Source organism: Lactuca virosa, chromosome 4 (genome assembly GCF_052849685.1).
Source record: "Lactuca virosa cultivar CGN04683 chromosome 4, Lactuca_virosa_CGN04683_v6, whole genome shotgun sequence".
In the NCBI taxonomy this organism is placed as follows: Eukaryota; Viridiplantae; Streptophyta; class Magnoliopsida; order Asterales; family Asteraceae; genus Lactuca; species Lactuca virosa.
This window is the reverse complement of record NC_136429.1, coordinates 434,555,539-434,565,871: the sequence shown is the minus strand read 5'-3', so window position 1 is coordinate 434,565,871 and position 10,333 is coordinate 434,555,539.

The following is a 10,333-nucleotide window of genomic DNA, read 5'->3' as shown; positions in this document are numbered from 1 at the left end:
TAGCCGATGTAGTCTAAAGAAAAGTCGTAGATCTCGTCTAGAGGTTTCCGAGGATATAAAGAACTTGAAAATGGAGCTCGTATGAAGAAGTTACACAAATTTGAAAATCTAAATAACGGTACGCACGTGTTCACGACGTGCATAGCATATTCCCGAAGTCAGCCATGCAGCCCCACCCAATAGACGACACATGTTAGCCAATTAATGGACCCACATCACCGTGCATGACGCGCACAGGAGCGATACACATTTCAAAAATGCTATAATTACCCTTAACTTTGTATATGCTGCTCATATCTTACCTTTAGAACTCTTCTCTCTCAATTCTCCCTTCTATAAACTCCTTTTCCTTGAGTTTCTGGCCTGCGGTGAAGCCCTGCGACACCCCTTAGTGCTCTGCTAGTTGTAACCTTCGAGTAGAAGTTCCCGAGTCAGTATTTTTCTTGCTTAGTTACCGGTTTTCATCAAGAACATATATAAGTTAAGCTATGCTTAGTTTATGTTAAGTGTAAATTTTAATTATAGTCATAATCGTTATTATGAACCTATAATGAAGATTTGTCATTGATTTCAAGTTGTTATACTGATTGATCTACTTACGGGAGTGATTTCTAGGCTGGATTTAGTGAGGTGTTTAAAGTGGCATTTCCAAACAGTATACTCTATATACCAAACAGACCCTACCTCTGATATGATCCTACCCAATTATTCCTTATTTGATCGATCCTAAGGTAGACATTGGGATCGTTAAGGAATCTAAACCCTTAAGATAATAGTTCATGAATCATGAAACTAGACTAAAAATTAGTGCTATATACATCTAGGTCTTTTGGAAAAGGTGTAAGGTGAAGCTCTTCCCGATTCACCACTCACCAGACACTTTGTCAGGTGAGTGCATACTTACTATCAAGAACATAATATTAAATTAAAAGTACTATTTATAAGCGACAATAAATGTTTACATGTCTTATATGTGTTTTGTGCTACCTGTATACATATGATAGTACTATTGGATTAGGAACTGTATTAGACACATATTGCCTTTAGCATAAGTTGAAATTAGTTATAATAGGACCTATAAAAGGTGTATAGTCCGCAATAAGTTAGACATTAAATTGGTATCATTTTGGGGTAGAGTGCCAGATCTGATATTAGAGTGTCGTATTCCTCATCTTTCTTGGATTTCCAGAAATGGTGGGTCTAAATCAGAAAACTTGCAAGTATGTCTAAGTCATCAACCAGAGTAGATGACAACACTTGGCTATTCTATGCAGTCTAGTCAATTACATTCCTAGCATGGACTTATAACCCATGGACATAGATAAAATGAGATACCATATTCATCAAGTCTCTTAACATTGGTTGCCTTTATATGACATACACTGACCAAGGACTCCCCTAGTGGTGTACTCAAATAGTTGCTTGAACGATTTATCGGTTTGGGTGATTCCTCCACATAAGTGTGATTTAGGATCTGTGAGGATCGGTTAGGTTAGGTAGTTGGTCTTAGGTCATATTTTATATATATATATATATATATATATATATATATATATATATATATATATAATTTGACATCATTGTTTATAGGACTAATATTATTATCATTAAATTATTTTGGTTTTGAAAACCCTATGCATCTCACCAAGATTTCCCAAACCTGACCCACTGATTTTATGTGTCACAGGTAGCGGATGTAAGGCTATCGAAGTCTCGTTAGGATGTTGAATGGAACAAAGATGTGTGCCTGTAATAAGTAGTTTCAAGACCTTTAATATTTGCGTTGTAATGTATGTTTGGATATGAAAAATGACATTTTCGAGGTTTTAAATAAACGAAATAACTTTTGTTATCTCAAAAATGTTTTGTTTAATAGGGAATTTCCGCATCTCGATTTATAAAGCGTAAAGAAAATGTTTTAATTGGTTCTGAAAAATTGAAGGATGTCACACAATATATGTTGCTTGTATTGTTCCAAAATCCAAATACTAAATTTAAATCAAATGTATCTATTTATATCTACAAGGTCCTATAGCACCAACTTGACTTTCATACTTTAGCTAATGAAGGAGCTTTGTTAAGTAGATTTGACAAACTTGATTTGTATAAATTTTGCGAATACAAACATTTACAGTTATATATATATATATATATATATATATATATATATATATATATATATATATATATATATATATATATATATATATATATATAACTCATATATAGAGAAATACATTGAGAATGTATTAGACGCTTAAACATGACTTAGATACCAATACTTCTGTAATGGGATTACTCATAGTCATAATGAACTATGTATTAAGCATCTTAGTATGCGGTTCCCCAAGCAACAATGTACTCTAACTCTGATTGTGGGACTATAATTAAAATCTACATTGAACCGCTACCCATGTAAATTTCTCGTCATTCATAATGAGAACACACGCGATTGTGATTGAGACTCATCTCAATCTATTTTGGAATTTTAGTTTATGTGTAACATCTTAAACATAACTTTTCTTTCAAAGAATCCGCAGATTAGGAATTCTTATTTAGTTCTCGCAAGTAATGTAGAATGTTCCTATATGTCACTATTAAAACCGATGTCGCGCACGATTTACACAAATAAAAATAAATGGAAATCTGCTCTATTGCACTAACAGGTAGTACAGGTAAGCAGGGTCGGATCCTTGGGGCCACATCCTAAACTCTATGCCTTTTTGCGTAAGGCATGTACTAATTGTTGAAAGGTCTATAAAACGTAAAAGGGGGCGATTTATTTCTGAAAATTAAAGTTAATAAAAGAATAAAAATATAGAAGAATAACACAATTTGAAGACTAGAAAAATTCAACAGATCAATTCTGTGGTGACTCCCCTAATCATGCAATTAACTTTCAACACGATAATTGAACTGTGCACTTGTTTAAACTAGTACTGAATTTCATTAAAAATATCTAATGAACTCTATTACAAAATTTTGTTAATCAAAATAAGCTCTTTGAATTAAAGCTAACTTTTTACTAAATTAACCACACAAACTCTTGATTAACAAAGAAAAGCAGCATTAAAAACAGTGTAATTTCCCAGTAAAGTCCAATACCTCTCATAAGCTCGGAGGCGTAAGAACTTGTTTGATCAATTCATATCAGAGTTAATCCTAAACGCAGAATTATTCCAATACGTGTTACCTTTTATTAATTAATCTAGATGACTACGGATCTAAACAATCAAATAACACGAATGATTTACAAACAATTAAAGTGGCTAACAGAAATTGAAATCAAAATTAAACATTCATTTAAGCATAGAATTGATCAAACGAAACAGTATTCACACTCAAACATCGTGCCTAATGATTAATCACATGAAAAGGTTGCGTCTTGCGAAACTGAAATCTAAGTTTTTAGCCTGACATGGCTAAAAACAAATTACAAGTAGTAGAAATGGAATCTAAACGATAAATCTTACTAAACAATGAAAAGAAATCGAATCGTATCCTTCATATCTGCATTTTTCACTTGAAAGTCTCTGAAAATCGCCTTGTAGTCGTCAGGAATCACCAATTAGGGTTAGTGGAAGGTTATGTGGGTCTATTTATACGTCCAAAATTAAAAACGGTGTGCATGTGATCGCATGTACGGAAGTTGCGATCGCATGTTTTCAAGAAAACGTGTAACATCCGGATTTTCGGGTACGTTATTTTTTTAATTATTTATTTTGAGGATCATGGATCTACTCGACGAGTTGGTGCTATAACTCGTCGAGTAGAAGCGGGGTAGCCACGTGAGTTTAATGAACTACTCGACGAGTCCAAGAGTAGACTCGCCGAGTAGGCACTGTAAGTGGAAACCCTAAATCCCCGGGCCTGCACCCTATTTAAAGGACCTTATGGCCCTCATTTGCGGCTACCTTCGTCCTTGAGAGTACCAGAGCATCTGTGAGTCTTGTGAGTGAGAAAAGAGGCCATTATTCACCATTTCTTGTGTGTTTTAGCAAGAAGGAAGGAGGAAGGACAAGCTAGGCGGGTTGGGGAGCTTGGATCAACTTCCATTTGATCAGAGGAAGCTGTTAGAGGTATCAATCTGTGCTTATTCTCGTATTTTTGATGATTTAGTTGAATCTAGGGTTTCTTTTTGCATTATTTAGCTTGAATATGGAGTGTGTGAGGTCCCAAGGTGAAATGATTCTTAGATCTGGACCTTAAGAGGTCCAGAGAGCCCCTATCACTCTGCTTTATGTCATTCCTTTGAAGTTATGAACCTAGGTGGCCATTTTAGTAGTTATTTCACCAAAAGAAGCCTTGGGTGCGTTGCATGTGAGTCAAGATTCGACCTTTACGTGGTTATTGGTCGTGGGGAAGTCAGATCTATAGTTTAGAGAAGCAGGTCTGACCTCAGAAGGTCAGTTGAGTGTTGTCATGGGAGCAACTCGCCGAGTCCATAAGTGGACTCGACGAGTCGAGTTGGGGTTGCCCCGCGATTCGTTGCAGAGAAACCCGGCGAATGGAGGAGGGACTCGACGTGTCAAGTGAGGCTTAGAAGGATTCAGAGGACCTGCGTGGACTCATCGAGTCGCCCGAATGCACTCGACGAGTCTGGTCAAAGTTTGACCGTTGACAAGAGTTGACTTCGTTGGCTTTTAGGGTTGAGTCAATGTTTGGACTGGTGAGCCAGTGGAGGGGTAGAATGGTCTTTTACCCTTCCTAGAGAACTTAGAGAGGGTTTAGCCTAGTCTTTGAAAATCGTATTAATTAGAGTAACTATTTCATGTGATTAGGCGAAGGCTAGATCAGTATTTCCGAGTTCGAGGTTTACCGAGCTATCCGAGGTGAGTCTTCTCACTATACTTTACCTTAAGTGGTAAATAGGGTTATGTGACAGAGTATCTTGTATGCTATGTATGTGATGTGTTGCACTGCATTATTTCTATGTGATTTGTGATGTGTATATTCCAGAGTTTACAGAGTTAGGACCAGAGGGTCCACAGAGTTAGGGCCAGTGGGCCCACAGAGTTATAGCCTCGAGTGGCTAATATGTGTTATGTGTGGTATTTTGGGGAACTCACTAAGCATTTATGCTTACAGTGTTTTGTGTTATGTGTTTCAGGTACCAGTGAGGATCGCGGGAAGGCGCCGACATGATCAGTACACACTTGTGGAGTTTTTATGTATTGTGATCTTGGGATGAATTTTATGGATTTGATATGTGATACATGGAGCTTGATAAACAAAATTATATTATTTTTTTTTTGCCAAAAATTGTTTTGGTATTTACGACGTTACAAGTTGGTATCAGAGCCTTGGTTTGAGGGATTCGGATGCACCTTCGGGCGCATTTGAACTCAAACTGAGGATTTGAGAAACTTTTCAAAATAAAACAAAGTTTTTCTAAAGAAATAAAAGGTTTTGAAAAGAGCACAGCAGAGCAGTGTGTACGATCAGCCAGCGCCCGAACGGTGATTTCCCAAAATACCCTTATATTATGTGTTATGAGATATGATATGATATGTTATGCATGCTAGAGTAGGCTAGGTATTCTTATTAGGACTAAAGTGGCCTGATTCGTGATGCCTTAGCCTAGGGGTTTTGTTGCTGGGAGATGCTTGAGAGTGAGTAGATAGCAGCGAGGAGCTTATGAGAGGTCTGCTAGAGAATAGCCTATGCACAGTGAGAGTAGAGTACTTGGGATTTGGGATCCTAGGAGGAGGACTTGGGGTGAATACTGATGCGGTGTGGACGATAGTATTGGGCCCGTACTACTGAAGACATCGGATCAGTGCGCAGTCCAAGTAAGAATCCTTAGGGTACTAAGGAACAAGTAGGGCTGAGTTGCCGAGTGTGAGTATGCTCGAGCGAGTCTCTGATATTTCTTATGTTGTATTTCAGAGACATCATGGTTGGGACACGCCACAGACCAGAGACCAGCAGTGTAAGAGACGAGGAGCTTCGTCAGATGATCCACGAGGAGGTGGTTACGGCTATCCACGCAGAGATTCCGGAGATGTTTGGGTCTATTAAGACCACATTGATTGAGACCTTTGATGAGAGATACGCAGCGGTTACTGAGGCTGCAGCCGCTGCAGCTACCGCGGCTGTTGCTGCTGCTAGACCTCAGGGTGGAGATGCGTTGTTGTTCCGGGAATTCAGCAACACGAAGCCACCAGAGTTTGATGGGACGCAGGATCCGATTGCTCCGATCAGATGGGTTTCTGACATCGAGGGGTGCTTCTATACGTGTTCTTGTCCGGAGCATCTGAGAGTTCGGTTCGCGCTGAACCAGCTTCGCTTGGGAGCGAAGGACTGGTGGAAGTTTGTGACAGCGCACTATTCTTCTGCAGAGCTTGCCGCAGTGATCTGGGAGAGGTTCACCACTATGTTTCGTGATGAGTACGTTCCCCTGGTGGAAAGGGAACGGTTGGCCCAGGAGTTCTTGACCCTCAAGCAGGGTACTGAGTCTGTTACGGTGATCACCAGGTTGTTCCATGAGAGGGCGATGTTCTGCCCTGAGCACGTGTCTTCCGAGCAGGCCTGCATGAGTCGGTATTTGAGCATTTTGGGGAGAGACATCCGCGAGTTCGTGGCGAACTCGTCGTACCGGACATTTGCCGAGCTTCAGGCGAATGCTCGGAAGAGGGAGATAGAGCTTGAGACTCAGGCTAGGGAGGAGGCGGAGTCTCAAGGGAGGGATCGACGACCGGCACAGTCCCAGCCGGCAGCCAAGCGGGCCAAGCCCGCCGATTCGAGATCAGGGAACCAGAAGGGTCGCACTTGTGGCAAGTGCGGCAAGGGTCATGAGGGGATTTGTAGAGCAGGGTCTTGCTACAAGTGTGGCAAAGAGGGGCACATGGCCAAGGATTGCCCCAAGGGGTTTGCAGTATGTTTCCACTGCAACCAGACCGGACACCGGAAGGCCGAGTGTCCGCAGCTGTGGGGGTCAGCACAGGGAGCATCGCAGGGATCTGCCCCTGCTACTGTACGAGCTACCGAGAGTCAGCGGGTGAAGGCTGAGGCACCGAAGGCACGAGGGAGAGCCTTCCAGTTGACAGCGGAGGAGGTCCGCGCAGCACCCGATGTCGTGGCTGGTATGTATTCTTTCATGTATTTATTTTGAGTTTGAGATATTGTGCTTATATTATGTTATGCGTAGGTACTTTTCTTGTGAGTTCTGTACCTGCCTTGGTGTTATTTGAATCTGGTGCGAGTCGATCTTTTGTATCATCAGCCTTTAGTCAGCACATCAGTATCTGCCGACAGGCGTTGAGTCGACCTCTGCGAGTTTCCATAGCTGACGAGAGAGCGGTGTATGCCACTAATATGATTCGAGGATGTGTACTCGAGATCTTCGACGTTGAGTTTCCGATTGATTTGGTCCCGATTGCGATGGGAGATATCTGTGTCATCGTGGGCATGGACTGGTTGAGCAGATTTGGAGCGGTTATCGACTGCGAGCGACAGCTGGTGACTATACGAGACCCTAGTGGGGGAGTTCCTATGGTGTACGGCGAGGGTACCCGTTCTGGGTCAGCGTTTTGTTCGGCCGCTAGAGCGAGGCAGAGCCTACAGCAGGGCTGTAGTGGGTTTGTGGCTTATGGGATGGATACGAGGTTTGATGCGGAGAGGCCGAGATCGGTCGATGAGGTTCCGATAGTACGTGAGTTCCCGGATGTTTTCCCCGAGGAGTTGCCGGGTGTGCCTCCCGATAGGCAAGTAGAGTTTCGTATCGATTTGGTTCCGGGGGCAGCGCCTATCGCCAACGCGCCCTATCGTCTTGCGCCACCAGAGATGCAGGAGTTATCCTCGCAGCTTCAGGAGCTGTTAGGGAAGGGGTTTATTCGGCCGAGTAGCTCGCCATGGGGAGCACCGATCCTTTTTGTAAAGAAAAAGGATGGTTTGCACCGGATGTGCATCGATTACCGGGAGTTGAACAAGTTAATGGTCAAGAACCGTTACCCCTTACTAAGGATCGATGATTTGTTCGATTAGTTGCAGGGAGCGTCTTGGTTCTCCAAGATCGATTTGAGGTCTGGATATCATCAGATAAGAGTGCGTGATGAGGATATCCAGAAGACGGCGTTCAGGACTCGTTATGGGCATTACGAGTTCGTGGTGATGCCTTTCGGGCTCACCAATGCACCGGCGACGTTCATGGATCTCATGAACAATGTGTGCAGACCGATATTGGATCGTTCGGTGATATTGTTAATTGATGATATATTGGTGTATTCGAGATCCAGGGAGCAGCATGAGGAGCATTTGAGAGAGATCCTTGGAGTTCTGAGATCGGAGAGGCTTTACGCCAAATTCTCCAAGTGTGATTTCTAGTTACGAGAGGTCCAGTTCCTGGGACATCTCGTTAACCAGAATGGGATATTGGTCGATCCGGCCAAGATTGAGGCGGTGATGAGTTGGGAGGTGCCGAGATCCCCCACCGAGATCAGGAGTTTTCTGGGGTTGGCCGGCTATTATAGGAGATTTATTAAAGATTTCTCCAAGATTGTTGTTCCTCTCACCAGGTTGACCCGGAAGGGCGTGGCTTTTAGTTGGGGCCCAGAGCAGTAGGCCTCCTTTGAGACACTTCGCCAGAGATTATGTGAAGCCCCGGTGTTAGCCCTTCTGGAGGGGATGGAGGACTTTGTAGTGTATTGCGACGCGTCGATATCGGGATTGGGTGCGGTGCTGATGCAGAGGGGGCATGTGATAGCATACGCATCGAGGCAGCTGAAGCCTCATGAGGCGAGGTATCCTACTCACGATCTGGAGTTGGGGGCTGTGGTGTTCGCCCTCAAGATCTGGCGTCACTATCTGTATGGGGCTCGGTGTACCATATATACGGATCACAAGAGGTTGAAGTATTTGATGGATCAGCCCAACCTGAATATGCGCCAGAGGAGATGGTTGGATGTGGTAAAGGATTATGAGTGTGAGATCCTGTACTACCCGGGCAAGGCTAACATTATAGCCGATGCCCTGAGTCGTAGGGCGGAGAGTGCCCCGATACGTGATGTTTGTCTGAGGTTGACGGTGATGACTCCGGTGTTGGACACCATTCGGGAGGCTCAGGTTGAGGCCATGAGGCCGGAGAACCGCAAGAGAGAACGGGTGATCGGGCAGGTGTCTGAGTTCGTTGCCGATAGCCAAGGGCTTATGACCTTTCAGGGTCGGATTTGGGTGCCATTTGAGGGCGGGGCACGTACCATTCTGATGGAGGAGGCGCACAGATCGAGGTTCTCGATCCATCCCGGGGCCACTAAGATGTATTTGGACCTGAAGAGAGACTATTGGTGGCCCTGTATGAAGAGGGATGTTGCGTGGTTCGTGGAGAGGTGCTTGACCTGTCGCAGGGTTAAGGTTGAGCACCAGCGTCCGCATGGCAAGTTGCAGCAACTTGAGGTTCCCCAGTGGAAGTGGGAACATATTTCCATGGATTTTATCACCAAATTGCCGAGGACTGCGAGGGGTGTCGATGCAATTTGGGTGATCGTTGACCGGCTGACAAAGAGCGCTCATTTCCTGGCCATCAGTGAGAGCTCTTCCACAGAGAGACTGGCGGAATTGTATATGAGAGAGGTGGTATTGCGGCATGGAGTACTGATCTCGATTGTGTCAGATCAAGATGTGCGATTCACTTCCAGGTTCTGGAAGAAATTCCATGAGGAGTTAGGTACGAGGCTGCATTTCAGTACCGCATACCACCCACAGACGGACGGACAGAGTAAGCGGACAATTCAGACGCTCGAGGACATACTTCGAGCATGTGTATTGGACTTTGGAGGAAGTTGGGACACGTATTTGCCGTTTGCTGAGTTTTCTTATAACAACAGCCACCATTCGAGTATCGGTATGCCTCCCTTTGAGCTTTTATATGGGAGGAGGTGTTGGACTCCCATCTGTTGGGGAGAGGTAGGGTAGCGAGTGATGGGTAGCACTGAGATAGTTCTTAAGACGACCGAGCAGATACAGCAGGTCAGACAGAGGTTACTGACAGCCCATAGTCGTCAGAAGAGTTATGCGGATAGGCGGCGATCCGAGCCCGAGTTCCAGGTCGGAGATTTCGTACTCCTGAAGGTATCTCCTTGGAAAGGAGTAATCCGATTCAGAAAGAGGGGAAAGCTGGGGCCCCGGTACATTGATCCGTTCAGGGTGACCGCCAGGGTGGGCAGGGTAGCATATCGTTTGGAGCTACCTACGGAGTTGGGTCAGATTCATGATACCTTCCACGTGTCTCAGCTGAGGAAGTGTATAGCCGATGAGTCGGCGGTGGTGTCATTGGAGGATATTCAGGTGAATGCGAGCCTGAATTATATTGAGAGGCCAGTTGCAATTATGGATC